The sequence below is a fragment of the Puma concolor genome, chromosome B1 (genome assembly GCF_028749965.1).
Source record: "Puma concolor isolate L17-30 chromosome B1, mPumCon1.1.hap2, whole genome shotgun sequence".
In the NCBI taxonomy this organism is placed as follows: domain Eukaryota; kingdom Metazoa; phylum Chordata; class Mammalia; order Carnivora; family Felidae; genus Puma; species Puma concolor.
Genome location: NC_141670.1, coordinates 138,719,477 through 138,736,602, shown reverse-complemented (window position 1 = coordinate 138,736,602; position 17,126 = coordinate 138,719,477). Strand labels below are relative to the sequence as shown.

The window sequence follows — 17,126 nt, the reverse complement described above, 5'->3', positions numbered from 1 at the left end:
ACAGTTAACATGCAGTGTTACATTAGTTTCAGGTGTACAATACAGTGATTCAACACTTCCATACAACACCCAGTGCTCACCACAAGTGCCCTCCTTAATCCCCATCACCTATTTCACCCATCCCCCACACCCTCCCCTCTGGTAACCATCAGTTTGTTCTCTATAGTTAAGAGTCTGTTTGTGAGCAGTGCAATTTGAAATGAAAGAAAGATCATGATCTAAATGGTTTTATTAGGTTCAACTGTTGTTAGGATTTCCCTTCCTATCTTAAAGTAAATAAACTGCACAGTAAGTTCAACCTAAAATACTAGCGTGAACATTGCATAAATATAAGCACATTGTCATTTTCCCTTGGTTTCCTCAGAAGCTTTTCCTTTTCAGTGGAGATTTGTGAATTCTGTAATATACCCTGTTCAACAGCAAAGTTCAGATCTTTTAGCAGACGCTTAATAAGCAGATAAGAGATTGTGCTGATATTGGGGATACAAGATGAATAAGACTGGTTCTTGCCTCTAGAGGAGCACCCAACACATGAAGAAAGAACACCAATGCTTGTAAGTTCCGTTTCTCCCCTTTCTCTGCTGTTGGGGCTCTATGGAAGATGGGGTGTGGTCACCAATGTCAGCTAGCTGGTCTAAACAAGCCACCTTCCTTGGAGTCTGATCTAGCAGAAAAGCACTGAATTAAAAACCTGCTTAAAAAGCTGGGCTTTGCCAATACTAACACAGCTCTGTGAATCCTTTTCCTAAGCCAGTTTCCCTGTTTATTTTCACAACTCTAACTGGGGCAAAGGGAAATTGAGAAAGGGGCTCACAGGGCTCGGCTGTAGGAAACAAATGACTCCATGTATATTTTGCAGAAAGGGATTTTTAAAACGGCAAGTAAGCACTTACAGAATTGCTGCTGGGGCCGTAAGAGAGGGCTCTTGGCTGGACCTCTGGGATGATTCTCAAGGACATCTTGCAGAAGTGGCTCACCGGGGAATCAGAGGCTGAAGCGGGACTTGTTGATGTCATGGACACACTTTTCTAGCCTTGGTCCAGGACTAAGTGCCTCTGGACACCCATGAAGCCAATGATGGACATAAAAATGCCGCTACGGAAAACCCCAGGACAGTACTTGCCAAAGGAAGAAGCTAGAGAGCAGGAAGATGGCCTGTACCTCACTTCCACCTTCAGAATAACGATTATAATAAAGCTAACACTTACTGATAACTATGCACCAGGCTAAGCAATTTGTAGGATTTAACTCAGTCCTCTTAACAATGCTATGAGGTAAATGCTTTCATTATCCACATTTTACAGACAAGGAACCTGAGGTAAAGAGTGAGTAAACATATTCGGGTCACACAGGTAGTAAGTAACAGTAGAGGTGTGCATGCATCCCATTGGTGCAATTGATTTCATGTCTGGATCCTAGCTGCAAGGAAGTCTGGGAAGCAGAGAATGACTTTTGTTTTTCCCACCCCTGCAGCTTTCAAGGGAGTCGGGAAGGCAGCAACAGGGTTCTTCACCACATCTATCCCCACAAGGCAGCTGCAGACCCAGGGCAAAAATGCCACAGCAACAGTGATTCAGCACAAGTAGATTCAATGCGTTGAATCTGTCATCTGTTACCCAAAGATTAGCTCCTCACAAAACCCTATCAAAGTGATACCAGCAGCTTCTAGATTGTTATCTGACGCAACTCCTGTTTGAACAAGGCTTCATGTAGTTTGCTGTGTTTATTTCATTCATACAAAGTTACGAACCAAAATTTAGCGTTTCAAATTTACTCATTCTTGGCAAAATACGAAGCGTTTTTCTTTAAAAACAAGCAAGCCAACTCTGAAAAATGATCACGAACTCATTGGATGTCAACGACTCCCCTTCATTTCTCAGAACCAAACTCAAAAGTTGTCTCTTTTGTGACGATTTCCTTCTAGTGTTGAGTACTTTTGTGCATTAATTATATTATCTTCTATGAAAATATAATGTTGGCATGAGTTTTCTAGGGCTGCCATAAAGTATTACCACAGACAGAATGGCTTAAAAACAGAAATTTGTTTTCTCACTGTTCTAGAAGCTGGGAGTCTGAGATCAAGGTGTTGACTGTGTTGGTGTCTATTGAGGCCTCTCTTTGCGGCTCATAGACAGTTGTGGCTTGTCTTCAGGCAGCCTTCCCTCTGCGTTTCTCTGTCCTAATCTCCTCTTCTAGAACCAACCATATTGGATTAGGGCTCACCCTAATGACCCCATTTTAACTTAATTACCTCTTGAAATTCCCTCTCTCCAAATATAGTCATATTCTGAGGTACTGGGAGTTAGGGCCTTAGTGTATGAATTTAGGGGGCACAACAGCCCATAACATGCAGCCCATAACAACGTTCTTTGCCGGGGCACCTGGCTGGTTCAGTTGGAGAAGCATACGATTCTTGATCTCAGGGCTGTGAGTTCGAGCCCCACGTTGGGTGTAGAGATTACTTAAAAATAAAATCTTTAAAAAACAAACAAATAAGAACAACAACAACAAAAAAACCAGTGTCCTTTGCCAATTAAACTATTGTACTCTCAGCATTTTTCATACCAAATGCATTTTTTCCAAATCTAATTTTATTTTTACATACAGGAGTTAAAATGTTTTATGTAGACAAACATGCCCGTCTTTCCTTCAATTCTTCAATTATAGTTTCTTGATTTTTTATTCTATTTATTTATATAACTAAAGTCTCTCGAGCTTGTTTTGGGATTATTCAAGTGAGAGCCTAGATGGTTTTTATTCCTCTAAAATTTTAACTAATTATTCCAACATCACCTTTTGAACATGCCTTCCTTTTTTCATTTGGTAGGTGATGATGTCTTCTTTATAATGTCATAAAGTTATTCGCATGTAACTCTATTGCTTGGCATCCAAGACCTACATATAGGTTTAGACTCGTACCAGAAAAGGGAGAGTGTTCTTCCATGTTTTCAGTTGGGGCACCCCTCAGCCTGTGAGGGGACAGCTGAGGAGGGTCACTGCAAATCTACTTCCCTCCTTGCTCTGGTCTCCCCTATTGTCCCCCGAGGTCCAGACACCATTTTGCTACACTCTCAGTGGTTGAGGCTTGTGAAATCATTTGCCATTTGCATCAGAGGCAGGCAAAATAAATTTTTCTCTCCATCCCAAAGGGCGATGGGTCTTTACATCCTTCAGAGATCTGATGGGGGTGGAGGTTTGAAATAGCCATTCTGGCAAGTAAAAGAGGGGACTAGTTGGTCAGAGAAATATAATATGATTCCCAGGCAGGACTGAACCCCATTTAAATTTGGTGGCCATCGGGACGCCTGGGGGGCGCTCAGTCAGTGAAGCGTCTGACTCTAGATTTTGGCTGAGGTCATGATCCCACGGTTTATGAGTTTGACTCCCACATTGAGCCCCGCATCAGGCTCTGTGCTGGCAGTGTGGAGCCTGCTTGGGATTCTCTCTCTCTCTCTCTCTCTGCCTCTCCTCACCTTGCTCTCTCTCAAAGAAAACAAATAAACTTAAAACAGAAATAAAATAAATTTGGTGACCATCAATTATGGTGGAAGCCAGCAGCTCCATTATGTGCATGAGTCACTTTGGCAGGCACTAGGGAGATTTGAATTCCTTTGCCTGGGGATTGAAAACAAGAAGAGTGGAGAGGCTGAGATCAGAGAGATGGAGGAAATGGGACATTATCTAGTTCAAAAAGATAGGAATTAGGCATTTCAAAGAAGTCAACAGAGTGAGGATTGAGAACAGGCCATTGGATGCAGTTGCAGAGAAGCCGCTAGTGCTCAGAACTCCACGCTATTCTCTCCAATCTGCTCACCAGACTTACCTGTGTCATCAAATTGACAAATATTTTATTTTATTAAAAATTTTTTAAAAATATTTATTTATTTTTGGGAGACAGAGAGACAGCGTGCAAACAGGGGAGGGGCAGAGAGAGAGGGAGACACAGAATCTGAAGCAGGCTCCAGGCTCCGAGCTGTCAGCACAGAGCCTGACGTAGGGCTCAAACCCACGGAGCATGGGATCATGACCTGGGCCAAGGTGAGACGCTTAACCGACTGAGCCAACCAGGCGCCCCAACAAATATTTTAAAGCATTTGTTTCATTCACAAAAGTAAATATAACTAAATAGAATAACATCAATGACATTTTCATTAGATATACTGTATTATGTTTTCCACTAATTATCACTAATCCTCTAAATGGCAATATTCCAGAAAATGTAAGAACATAATAATAATTTCTAAAGTCACCCCATAAAGATGAAGGCATTTAAAAATTTTTAGTACATTTTTTGTTGATCACTAGAAAAAAGTGAATAGCTTTTCTCATGTTTGTAAGTGCACAATTAAAAGCTAAAAAAAAAAAAAAAATCCAGCAACACAAGTAATATAAAGATATTACCCTAATATATAGAAATAGGAAGTGTGTGGGGTGCCTGGTTGGCTCAGTTGGTGGAGTGTGCGACTCTTGATCTTGGGTTTGTGGGCTTGAACCCCACATTGGGTATAAAGATTACTTAAAAATAGAATCTTAAAAAATATAGGAAGTGTGTAATACCAGTAAGCAGTTTGGACTGTGTGTGTGTGTGTGTGTGTGTGTGTGTGTGTGTGTGAGGTTGAGTATAGATGAGCTCTTTGCCTGACAGGTTCACTCAGCTCTAAAGTCTAAGTTAAGGCTGAGCGCATATGCAAAACTGACTTTGGAAGTCAATTATCACAGACAACAGAACGGAAAAGCCCTTACCCGTGCTTGACTGTCCTCTGTATCTTCTGGGGATAATAATGACAAGGCATTGTCTTTATGACAATAGAAAAGATATTATTATTAGAATGTCATTGTATTTTCTTCTGCTAATTTCTTGGAAATTATTTTTAAATAAAATTTCAATTTATATTTTAATATAAATATAATTTTAAAATATTTTCATGAAAATGTATAACAACCCTGTTTGCATTGCAAAAATTCATAAGGACGAAAGAGAGACACTGGCTACTTTGATGACCTTAAGGAAGACTCCGGGAATGTGCCCAACAGCATGACCTTTGAGACCCAATCCAACAACCAGAAGTCCATCATCTTAGTAAAGTTTGAGCGGCCATAACTGCTTGAACAATGTATGGCAGAACCTGGCTGTGTGGCTTAGATTCCCCCTTTCCCCAGCACCCCCAAAGCAGTTGGCCTTTGGGGCTGTGCCCAGATGGGTTTTCTCCTACTGTTTATCATGCCACACTGGTCCCATGGGTGGTTCAGAGCTTCCTGGCAGTGGGAAGACTGAACGTTGGCCCATCCGGTCCACATCGTAGGCTCCAGCAAAAGAGCCAGGCAGCACAGACTCTTCTTTTGCTAATTTTTTTGGTTGAGCATAATGAACACTCAGCAAGGATGGAGAAAAAGAAGAAAAGCAAAGGAAGGTTTGTTGTCCAATTGTGATCTTAGTGGCTGTGCCAGTTATCAATTTATTGTTACTCCCCTCAAAACCTACCCTTTATCGTCTGCTCTGTGATAGTGGGCTAGACTGTTTAAGCGCTTCTTGTTTGCAGCGAGCATTTGGTTAGATTTTATCAATAGAAGGTGCTGGAAGGACACTGCAGGAGGAAGGAGCTTCTCCTTCCTGTCTGTTTCTTCCATTTTATTTCCCCCAGATTAGACACATTTGCCCATCCAGGCAAAAGCAGCACTGGGCCACAGCAGGCTCCCTGAGGTAGGTGGTTGGTGTTGGGGGGGCCCAGATCCCCCCTGCCAGCAGGCGTGCCCACCCCCCACTGTTGCTGTGTAGCATCCACAGTTGCTGCCTTGGCTAAAGTGACGGACTGATGAAGGGCACTTAACTCCATGATGCAATTTGTGCTCCAGAGCGTCTCCAGGGGATGAGACTGAGCTAGGCTTCCATGGAGACCACATGCTTGCCTCACCGGATTCTCCTATTCTGCTCTGCTTCCCCCATTTTGCCTCTCCTGAGACGCTGTTTCCCCCATAAAGCACTTGTACGCGAATTCGCATCTCAGCTCTGTTTCTGGGAGCTCAGCCAAAGACCCACCACATAGACCCTGCCACATAGAATTCACTCACCAGATGCTTGTTGAATAAAAGTAGAATGATTCTAGGCTCTCTGATACAAATTGGCTCAGATTATAGGGTCTGTTGCTTCGCTCTTCTGAGCCTCTAGTTTGCTATCTGTAAAATGGAATCAATCAAACCTAACCTGTGGAACCGTTGTGGATAAAGCACCCGGCCCAGCCCTATGGTTCAGAGAGTGTTAGCTTCCAACCCCTCCTTTTGTTGCGTTTCCCTCTTTGAAGATGTGGGGACTCACTTGGTGCGTCCAGGGTTGGCATGAAGATGATTTTAAGCTGAAGATAGTTGAGATTCAACTGATGTAGAAAAAAGCCTTCTTGGAGCTTCCCTTACATGACTAAAAGCAGAAACTTCTAAGAAAGGAGCCTGCCATAAATTCTCTTTGGGGTGGCTTCTACTCCTAGGAGCAGGACCAGTAATAAACTTACCATAATTACCCTCTCCAGGGGTGTTTCAAGGCCTCGAAGAAGACAGAAAGACCGCTGCATCCGTATAAACACTATTATCACAGTTTTTCTTATCTCCCATTTGTTCTCCTAGAAATCCATTTGTCTTTGCTAAAGGAATCTATTTGTTCTTCCCATAGAAGCTGTTAAATATATAAACCTTTAACTTGAACCATTCAACTAGCCAGCTGCTTCTTTTTTTTTTTTTTTAATTTTTTTTTTTTTCCAATGTTTATTTATTTTTGGGACAGAGAGAGACAGAGCATGCACGGGGGAGGGGCAGAGAGAGAGGGAGATACAGAATCGGAAACAGGCTCCAGGCTCCGAGCCATCAGCCCAGAGCCCGACGCGGGGCTCGAACACACGGACCGCGAGATCGTGACCTGGCTGAAGTCGGACGCTTAACCGACTGCGCCACCCAGGCGCCCCTACCAGCTGCTTCTTTGACTGGCTCCTGCATATACACTGAAAAACCTTTTTCTCCTGTTAATGTGTCTTTTGCCCATTGAATTCACAAGCCACGGGCACTAAACCTAAGAGACTAGAGGAAAACGTCTTTCCTCTCCTACAAAAGCTTTGGAAAAGAGCTATTTTTTTCATTTGTTGCTGTGTGGCTCGACTATGTACAAATACAAACATCCTGGAATATTATCTTAACAAGGATGGATGATTCTGCCAAAACAAAACAAAAAAGCAAAACCAGTGTGATCATTATTGTACTCATCAGCTTTTAGCAACTGCTGAACCATGTCGGAACCACAGATGTCCACAGTGACCCCTCTCTCCCTTACACAGAAGGAATAGGCAGCACGTTTAATTACATTGTTAAAATTTGCAAGGGAAGTTAAAGTTTGCAAGGGAAGAAGGAAAGAATACAAACCAAAGTGTCAGCATGAGTTATTTCTGGATGAGGACATTTTAAAATTTCCTTTTTTTTTTTTTTGTTAATTTTTCTTTATTTTCTAAATTTTCAGCAGCGAATGTTAGTTTTATGATAAAAATCCTCTTTCCTTCTTAATAAATAGTATGAAAAAAAAAACAAAAACAAAAACAGGGGCACCTGGGTGGCTCAGTGGGTTAAGCGTCCGACTCTTCATTTCAACTCAGGTCATGATCTTGCAGTTCATGGAATCGAACCCCACGTCGGGCTCTGCGTTGACAGTGTGGAGCCTGCTTGGGATCCTCTCTCTCTCTCTGCCCCTCTCCTGCTCAAAAAATAAAAAACAAAAGTAATTAGAAATACAAGGTAGGCAACATTTCCTAGATCACTCTTACTTGCTGGGTTTTTGTCGTTGTTTGTTTTGTTTTGTTTTGACCTTCAATCCAGATTTGACATGGCTTTTTAAACATATGCTGCATATTTAGCATTCCTTGCTTGCTGGTTACACAGGCAGCAGGAGGTAAAGTCATTTCCTCTGCGATTTTGTAGTGGATGCAAAGGTTAAAAAAAGAGACAACAGGCCCCAAATGGAGTTGTAGCAAATGGAGTTTGCTCCAAATGGAGTTGTCTCTCTCTCTCTCACAGAGTCGTGACACCAAGACTTTTCTTTCCAGGAAGCAACTTTATTCATGCTGGCTGGGCTCAGTTGGGTGTGTACCTGAAGAACTGAGACCCAAACGCCACATGGCCTACTTTTTTTTTTTAAATATATTTTCTATTTCTTCATCTCCCATATATGGTAACACACAAACATGCGGTCTGATTAAATGGTCTCATGTTCCAAGGTTGCGAGGGACGTTGTCACGTATGCATATGCCTTGAGGTGTTTTTTTTTTTTCTTCACATTCCTTAGGGAGGGGACCCTACCACAGAGTCACTTGTGCTAAGCCCACATCACCAACCCAAGACCTAATACCTAACTTAATGTACCCATAATTGTAACCAGATTAAAGTGAGTCTGCTCCTTGGTGAGTTTCAGGTAGAGAAGACTCCAGGTAGAGGGGTCACATGAAGGAAGAAAGTTTATGTGCATGCAGCAAGTAATGAGATCACAGGGAATAAGTTCCAAAGCCTTAACTCCCAGAGCAGGGACGAGTGGGTTTCTTTTATTTAGAGTCAGGATAACTATTCGGAAAGGGGAGTTTTGTCATCTTATGTCGAGGTAGGCACGATGTTGCGCATGTGTCATAAGGAAACACGACTGTAAGTACGTTGTAGGTTGTGTTAGGGAGGCTTGTGCTCTCCTTGGGTGGAGATTTTAACATTACAATAAGGCGGAGGTAACTCTGACGACAGGATGTGGCTGCGGGCCCGCTCCAAGAGCAGGTATAAACTAGATGGGGTCTTGGGCTCCAGATCTCAGGTAAGGCAAGCAGGGCCTTGCTCACCTTTGAATCTGCACTTGGAGTTTAACCACTGGTTTATTGTCTCTGATCAGGTGTGGCTATTTCCAAGCCTGGTAGAGACTTAGTTTTTGCATTCCCTTTGTTCCCTTGAAATCCTTTACTGCTGAGGTTTCTGCATTTCTTTGTAATTCAGCACCTCCTGGGAGGTTCTGCCAGCCGTGTGCTTGGGCAAGCTGGGCACAGACCTGGGAGAATAGCTGCGGGCCTAAAATGACTTCTCTTGTTTCACAAAAGCTTTGTCTCATCTTTTCTTTTTCTGGTTCACAGCCCTCTCGGGAGCTTTCCTGGTGCAATCTGAAACCTGCCGCAGCAATCAGAGGGCAGGGAGAGACCGAAGAAAGAGGCAGGCCGCCCTGGGTTGGTAGGTGGCAATTTAAATAATAGCAAAGGGAACTTACCTAGGAGGCTTGTCTTGGGCCGCAGCAAGATGAATAGATCCCCACACCGTCGCCCTCCAAATCTTAAGAGTTTTATAAAGAGGCCCTAACTGGGCCAGTCAAGTATACCGTGCAGGTGTTTTCAACAGCACATCACCATCTCAACACTGTGTCCTTGGAGCAGCCTCTGGGAGCTGGAAAGGCAAGTGGAACCCACATTCCAAGGACAGGGGAGGGGGGAGGAGTCTCCGGGAGCCCCAGTTCAGCTCACGGGTCTGTTGGTGGTCACGTTTTTGATGATGTTACCCAACATCTGGGGACCCCTAACTCTTTCTGCTTACATAATGTCTTAACCTCTCCCTGGAATGGACTCTTAGACCAGTCAACATGGAATTACCTAATTAGCACTAGAGAGGTAATCTGTCTGACGGACCCTTGTTGTTCCCAAAAGGAGGGTGACCTTGCCACCAAAATTCTGCTCTTTGCTAGTAACTTCCTTGTCCTGCCCCCTTCTGCCTATAAAAGTCTTTCTTTCATTTTGCACAGCTCTTTGGAGCTCCTTTCTATCTGCTAGATGGGATTCTGATTCATGAATCAAATAAAGCCAACAAGGTCTTTAAAACGTACTCAGTTGAATTTTGTTTTTTTAACACAAGGGTTCAGCATTCGCCTCCCCAACCTGAAACCAGAGCTCATTTTGTTTTGTCTGCCAGAAATACGGCAGCTGGTCACTACTCCTCACTAGAGCTCAGCTCTGGGAGCTGTTTTTATCAGAGCTCCTATCAACAAAAGAAAGGCTGTTTTAGCAGAGCTCCTATCAACAAAAGAAAGGAGAGATTTAAACAAGAAAGGAATAGAATGATTCCTTGGGAAGGACTATGAAATACTGACATGTCCTTTTGAAGCAAAGGTGATTTTAAGATCACATACGAGTTGTTTGAAAACAATACTAATGTTGATTACAATTCGATTAAGGACAAGTTCTAAGACACTGATACAACAGAGAACTTAATCTTGAACTGAATGAAGATGAAAAGAAAAGAAAATAAATTGGGGTCAAATAGCCTTATTGGGAAATGAGGAATGCGTGTCCACATCTCTGACAGACTTTGTTTTTTTTTTTTTTTTAATTTTTTTTCAACGTTTATTTATTTTTGGGAGAGACAGAGCATGAACAGGCGAGAGGCAAAGAGAGAGGGAGACACAGAATCGGAAACAGGCTCCAGGCTCTGAGCCATCAGCCCAGAGCCCGACGCGGGGCTCGAACTCACGGACCGCGAGATCGTGACCTGGCTGAAGTCGGACGCTTAACCGACTGCGCCACCCAGTCGCCCCCAGACTTTGTTTTTTAACTATTCTAATAAACTAGCATGTGTTGTGGAAATGTAATGAAAAGTGAAATGTCTTCTCAACTCAGAAAACCTCTCTACAAAGAAGAGAAAGAAAATAATTTTTTTATTGAATAAGCATTAAACCAGAATGTGATATGCATCTCTGGCCATCTGCTAAAGAGATGGCAGACAGCGGGGAAATCTTGCGCCCTTACAGCTGAGCGGATGCCCCGGTGACATTTGGCAGGTTTTGCAACGTGAACTCAGATGATAGTTGAAGTTAAGTTTGTCTTCTCCTAGGAAACTGCGAGGCAGGGCACCATCTTCCTTGAGGAGTACATTTCATAGAGATGGCTCTTGGTCCTCGGGGACACATTTCTGAGCTGTGAGACTGGCAAGAGGCTGATGCAGCCATTAAAAAAAAAGAAGAAAAAAAGATTTACATACGTTTGAAAAACAGAGAAAGAAATTGTGAAAGAAAAGGGAAAGGAAGGTCTCTTTCCTTGTTTCCAAAAGGTAGAATTAAGCCCCTTATCTTTAAGCCCTTTACACATATGGTGGGGTAACTTCTCAATTCACCTAACTGGGTAGATAATGAGGCGGCGGGGGGGGGGGGGGGGGAAGTAATTCAGTGAATGTCGGGTATGCAGTTTTTCCTCTTTGGCAAAACAGCAGAAACATACTCTTTTTCCGATTGCCTAGACCAGGGTTTCTTAACCACGGCACTATGAGCATTTTGGGGGGCAGATGATTCTGCGTGGTTTGGGACGGGCCTGTGCATTGCAGGATGTTTAGCAGCATCCTGACTTCTCCACCCACTAGATGCCCGTAGGACAACCCCCTCCCCCAACTTATGGCAATTAAAAACGTCTTCGGTCATAATAAAATATCCTAAGCGGAGTGGGGGTGGGAATCGCCCTCGGTTGAAAAGCACCGATGTAGACAAATGATCAAAACACATGAACCAAAGAGGTAGGTGAGCCTGGGCTGGGATGCCAACAAGCCTTCTGCCCTCACTACCTGAGCCACACCTGTCTGAGGCATGCTGGAGCTGTGGCCTGAGCACGGATATCCCGTGGAACTGAGGGTCAGTCCGCTTAGTGGAAGACATCTCTGTTTGTATCACCCAGCCACCAGTCTCCTTCCCCCACCCCCACCCCCCCCCCACCCCCCCACCCCCCCCCCCCCCCGCCCCCACAGCACCTCTGGTCATTGTTTCTCAATCCTTGTGATGCTGGGAGGAGGGTTGACCTGAATCCTTGTAGCTCCAGGGCTTGTCTTGTGTCCAAGGCCTTGTCAATCACCGCACTCTATCTTTCCGGCTATCGTGAAAAAGAGGAAAGAGGAATGCTTTTTTGGATGGTTTTGCCTGGCTGTGAGAGTATGATCCTGCAGGCAGCTGCCTGGCCACCGTCATGGGGGAGGCTGACTGAGAATGGAAGCAATTCAGTGGGAAGCAGAATTAAGATAAAAGGCGAAAATATCCTGGACACAAAATTGGAGCCCTGGATCTAGCCATGTCTGAAACCATTGCTTCTGAATTGTCTGTTAATGTGAGTCATCAAAGCCGGGGCTGGGAATCTAGTGGCCAACCTGCACACAGCACTCACAGAGCCTTCGAGCTTTCCGTTCTCCCCAAATGGATGGGGACGTGAGGTGGGTCTTAATCCTCTTTTTTTTTTTTTTTTTTTTTTTTTTAGTTGCAAAGATTTTACCTCAAAATATTTACAGTTAATTTTTGTGGTGGTTTTAACACATTTCCACAAATACCTTGATACTTTGCCTTCAAGCAACGGGAGCCACAGCTGTCTCCCCTAAGTTATGAACTAAGTAGACAGGGTGACTCACTTGTAGTCAGTAGAGAATGGAAATGTCCCAGTAGTAACTACAATGTCAAGATCTGCAGACGTCACCTGAACTAAGTAGTCAAAGTAAACATCTCTAACAATAATGAAGGATGGTATCATGTCCCCTCCTCCCGATAGATGCAATGAGGAGGGTATTATAGCACATGATATTTCTTCCAAAAATGTGCTACCCCAGTCTAATCATGGGAAAATATGAAACAACCTACCATGTGAGCCCCTTTCACAAAATAACTGAGGTCTTCAGGTCAAGGTCATAAAAACAAGAAAAGACCAATAAATTGTCCGAAACCAAAGTTAATTACGCAGGCCTGATGACTAAATGCAATATGGAATTTCGTTTGGTTCCTGGAACAGAAAAAATATTATTGGAAATACGTTATTGGGGCCATCGGTGAAATTTTAAAAAAGTTTTTAGTTTCATTAATAATTTTGTACCAGTATGAATGTATTAATTTTCATAAATGTACCCTGATTATTAACATTCTCTTCTAAACAGAGCCCATACTAGATAATCCAGTTGAGGGAGTATGATGTAGGCAACTGCTTAAAAAAGTGTTGAAAGACTTGGAAAGTCAAAGAAAGGATGGGGGAGAAGGGAAGGGGGAGAAGGGAAGGAGGAGCAAGCCACATGTTTGCAACAGCAGAGAGCCGCTACTACCCGTAGGACTAGAGAGATCAGGGGAGAAGGTGGTACCAGGAAGCCAGGAACCAGAGCCACCACCATCGGTGGGAACAGTAGGGGCCAAGGGCAGGCCACCCCAAGATGGGCCACTTTGGCATAAAGATTATTTTGAGTTAAAAACAATCAAGACCCAGCAGATTCGGAAAAGCTCTTTACCTACCCCCCCCCCCAACTGCCTAAAAAGAATGTATTTATTTATATTTATTTATTTCTCTATTTATTTAATTATTTTCAGTCAAAAGGTCTCACGTGTTTATTACTGAACCAACCTACAGGTGCAGAAGCATAATAACAGAGAAAAGTCTTTTCCGTGATACAACAGATCAGGTAGTAGGGAGGTTTGGAGAGTGACGGAGTAGGAACACGTGACCTTCAGGCGGCATAAACGTGTGCCACCTCAGGTATGATCCCGTACAGACCCGGCTTCGTTCTTCTCCAATGCCGCCTCTTGGAGTTGTAGCTGGTGTTATTACCAGTTTTCATCCGAATCCCCTGAGGAATGGGACGATTCTGCTTTTTGGTTTCTTGGCCAGGAATCGCTTGATCCTGAAAGTCTTGTGAGAAGACATGGCAAGAAACAGTCAGCAGCACACGTCATGATGGCGGAGAGGAGGAGAGACCTAAAAGGAATTCGGATTGAGGACCTGCTCCAGGTGGAGAGCTGTGACCCTAGATAACTACATTATACTGTGAACTAGGTGTGGTAGACAGGCAGGAGCCAAGCAAGGCCTGTTTGATGGAAGCCCTCCATGGCCCATTGTTTCTCGGTGGCCCAGCAAACATTTGTTTACCACACATTTACCTTTTTTCATTCTTCCTAAAGACCCCATTCCTTCCCTTTGGAGACCCAGACCTTTGACGACCCCGTTCTGCTTGGTTCAGAATGACATATATACTTCATGCTGCCTGACTGTGTTTGGAATTTCCATGTCTATGTGGATGCTCCCCAGGTCTGTAACTAAACATGATTTTTCTCCTGTTAATCTGTTTCATGTCAGTTTGATTCTTTGTCTGGCTAGCAGGACCATGAAGGGGACAGGAATTCTTGCTTCCTGACAGCACTGGCCACACTGCCAGAGGAGCTGAGACTGAAGAGGGGGTGCCTGACAGAAGCTGGAGCCTCGGGGGAGCCATGGCCAGAGAGGCCGCCCAATCGCCTCCCAGTGACTTTCATCGGAGAAATTGGAGAAGAAAATCTTTTCCTCTACCCTCTCAGGTTCAGTAACTGGGGGGCTGAGAATTTAACTGATGAAAGGCAGATTAACAAGAAAAAAAGGCAGAGTTAGTTTGAGTGTGCAATCTGATTATATGCCAGAATGCTGTGAGGAGTAACTCAAAGAGGAGGTTAGAATTTGGGAGTTTATTTACCTAAGTTAGTAGGGGAAAGGGAGGCTGGAAAAAAAGCTTCTATTGGAAGAACAGATAGGTTTCTTTTTTTTTTTTTTTTTAATGTTTATTTTTGGGAGAGAGAGAGGCAGAGTATGAGCAGGGGAGGGGCAGAGAGAGAGGGAGACACAGAATCTGAAGCAGGCTCCCGGCTCCGAGCTGTCAGCGCAAAGCCTGATGTGGGGCTCAAACTCATGAACTCGAGATTGTGACCTGAGCCGAAGTCGGACACTTAACTGACTGAGCCATCCAGGTGCCCCAAATAGAATTCTTTAAGAAAGACAAATGGAGAGGCGCCTGGGTTGCTCAGTCGGTTAAGCATCTGACTCTTGAGCTCAGCTCAGGTCTTGATCTCAGGGTCATGAGTTCAAGCCCCATGTTGGGCTCCACACAGAGCATGACGCCTTCTTAAAAAAAAAAAAAAAAAAAAAAGACACATGGGTTTTTAGGAGAACAAATAAGAGATAAGAAAATGTGTCGTGATGTTTGTTTATATAGGTGCAGGTGGTCTTTCCACCATGGAATTCCCCCAGAGAGGGGAAATATGGTAGGTTTACTCTTGGTCTCTCTCCTGGGAGCAGACCTGCCCCTAGCAGGAATTCATGGAAGTTAAATTTCTCAGAAGTTTCTCCTTTTAGTCAGGTAAGGGAAGTTCTGAGGGAGCTTCATGCTGTATCTGTTGAATCAAATATCTTCAAGTTAAGTTAACTCTGGGGTTTATACCAACTCTGGGGTTCCAAGCAGGTCCTGAGGGGGTTCAGGACATGCTCCTGTCAAATATGACACCGTAGCATATTGAATATTTTAAGCTGAAAGGGTTTGAGAAAACAGAAGCAGTAAGGTCACTGTGAATTTCCGTCTGCCCTTCTCCCAAAACAGGTAATAAAATCCCCATGTGAGAGTTGCCCTCCCTGTACCCCAGGAGAAGACATCCTTATCACCAAAGACAAAGGGACATGGAGAAGCATCTGAACAAATAGGCCTTACTAAGTTTCCCCTGCTGTACTTACCCCATACTCTTTTACCTGCTGTATTTCTACACGACTGCCTACTCTTTGTTAAACCTAGCATAAAAATACTCAGGCTTAACTGTTTCTTTGGGCATCACATAAAACCTATATTAAATAAATGTGTGGGCTTTTCTCCTGTTCATCTGTCCCTGTTGGTTTAATTTTCAGCCCCAGCCAGGAACCCTAGGAGGGTTGAGGAAAACTTTTTATTTCCCTATGGTCCCCACAGGCTTAACCTAACTGAGGGCCGGTGGGCAAGAGAGCCCGGGAAAAGGAAGTATCCAGACTCTGGGCCCTGAAATTCAGAGAAACAAGAAGCAGGGAATGGTTTTAAGAGCAAACGCACAAACGACTGGCCCATCTCTTTTTCTGTGGTCACCTGTGATCTTACCTTACCGTTTGCCCCATCTCGAGTCCTCCATTATGAAGGAAACAATGCCCACCCCTTAAACAGCAAGTCCAGTGGTTCATTTCTGGGTCTACTTAAATTGCTAACTTGCTGGTACTGCCTAAATAGCAAGCAGAGCTTTGTATTTGAGACACCTCCACCATGTCCCCAACAGTCATATACGTGAAAACTACCAACTTACGTTGGTTTATAAGCAACACCAAACTGAGCGGTCATCATGAAACACCCGAATAACACTTGGAAGCTTCTTAATTCACAGTGTTCCCAGTGATACGGAATGAAACCATCGTACCTATGGGACAATTGCCCTGCAATTCTAGCAGAGACCAGCCAGGGTACCTGTTTCAAGGTGGGATTCCACCTTCTCTTTCCCCAGAGATCACTGAAGTTCACAAGGGAGGAGCAGAAATCTGGAATGGGATTCTTCAGTCTTAGCCTGCTTAGTGGCTTGTATCTGACATAGGAATCCAACCAGCCACTGTGAATGAAACCACCAGCCATTATGAATCAGAAATATCCCAGTTATGCATTGGGATAAATAATGGGAAAGGCTCTCTGCCGAACTGACAAGAAAGAAGTTTTGGCAGCATCTGCTAGAACCTGCTCATTCTGCAGGAAGAGATAACAAAGCATGCCCTGCCCTCACTAACGCAAGAGCAGAGGCCGCCACTGCCCAGCTCGCTCTTCTCCTTCTGCTTCCGTCCTTACCTTTCCTGTGTGTGGATGTGGGCTTGTGTCCTTCATGCTTCTCTCAAGGACTTTCAGCTTCTCCTGCAGGAACACATGTTCCTCCATCCCAACATCTTGGCAAAGATGAGTCTTTTTGCAGCAGGGCCATTAATGATAGTAGGAGCTGGTGTAAATCTAGGAACCAGGGCACAGGGGAAGGCGGTGACCCAATTACTGACAGCTGTTAGAGCCTCGTTTCTCTGCATTTTAGTTTCCCCAGCAGAGTGGCACAGACACCACCATCATTAACATTTAATTTTGATTTAGTATGTCTGCACTGGCTGGAACAACTAAAGTGCAGCCTGTTGCCTATAAAAGTTCAAGCCCCTTTGAGGTCAGTCTGATCCGCACCTGCTCAGGCCCAAGCGAGGGGGAGAGGACACCGTTCAAGGTCATTCCAATTTCTAAAGGCTTCTTCCTGCTGCAGGTGTCTTGAAAGATAACTAAAAAGCTATGCGAAGAGCTGG

The 17,126-nt window shown here is 44.0% G+C and overlaps 2 long non-coding RNA genes and 1 pseudogene across 3 annotated transcripts; 1 reads left to right on the top strand and 2 right to left on the bottom strand.

The window, feature by feature from the left end:
- Nucleotides 1–443: 443 nt before the first annotated feature.
- LOC147581902 (uncharacterized) lies at nt 444–15,655 on the top strand. Its single transcript, XR_015250366.1, has 4 exons — nt 444–554; nt 9,135–9,446; nt 14,148–14,341; nt 15,391–15,655. It is a non-coding gene; the product is annotated as an uncharacterized LOC147581902 (long non-coding RNA).
- Nucleotides 10,683–13,189, bottom strand: LOC147581903 (uncharacterized). Its single transcript, XR_015249785.1, has 3 exons — nt 12,650–13,189; nt 11,779–11,897; nt 10,683–10,977 (listed from the first exon to the last, which is right to left on the bottom strand). It is a non-coding gene; the product is annotated as an uncharacterized LOC147581903 (long non-coding RNA).
- Nucleotides 13,362–17,126, bottom strand: LOC112858100 (large ribosomal subunit protein eL39-like; annotated as a pseudogene). The gene is made up of 4 exons (XR_015250365.1): nt 17,011–17,126; nt 16,639–16,794; nt 16,270–16,408; nt 13,362–13,745 (listed from the first exon to the last, which is right to left on the bottom strand). The product of XR_015250365.1 is annotated as a large ribosomal subunit protein eL39-like (transcript).